Genomic DNA, 380 nt, shown 5'->3' with positions numbered 1-380 from the left:
CCTGGTATTCCCAGGCGGTCTCCCATCCAAGTACTGACCAGGCCCGACCCTGCTTAGCTTCCGAGATCAGACGAGATCGGGCGTGTTCAGGGTGGTATGGCCGTAAGCAAATATTGTTGCCTACCAAGGTCCTTTTAAAGATACTATATCACACGCTTTGCTCTGTCGTCTATACAGGGAGCGCCTGCAGATTCCAGACACACTCACAGCTTTTAAATGTCAAATCAGAATGTACAAAGTGGCTATAAGGATCACAAATGTAGTGCAGTAAAAATATTAATATTTACTGTTGAAATGTAGAGAATACGTTAGCATAAAATTGAAAAGAAAATGATCGATGAGCTTAGGAATGATGAAAGCCATCATTTAACTGGATTTGT

At 42.1% G+C, this 380-nt stretch overlaps 1 pseudogene; it reads right to left on the bottom strand.

Moving 5' to 3' along the window:
• On the bottom strand, positions 1-108 carry LOC129115925 (5S ribosomal RNA; annotated as a pseudogene; the record flags this gene model as incomplete).
• Positions 109-380: the final 272 nt, after the last annotated feature.

The sequence above is a fragment of the Anoplopoma fimbria genome, unplaced genomic scaffold (genome assembly GCF_027596085.1).
Source record: "Anoplopoma fimbria isolate UVic2021 breed Golden Eagle Sablefish unplaced genomic scaffold, Afim_UVic_2022 Un_contig_2324_pilon_pilon, whole genome shotgun sequence".
NCBI lineage: Eukaryota > Metazoa > Chordata > Actinopteri > Perciformes > Anoplopomatidae > Anoplopoma > Anoplopoma fimbria.
This window is presented reverse-complemented; position numbering and strand designations above follow the sequence as displayed.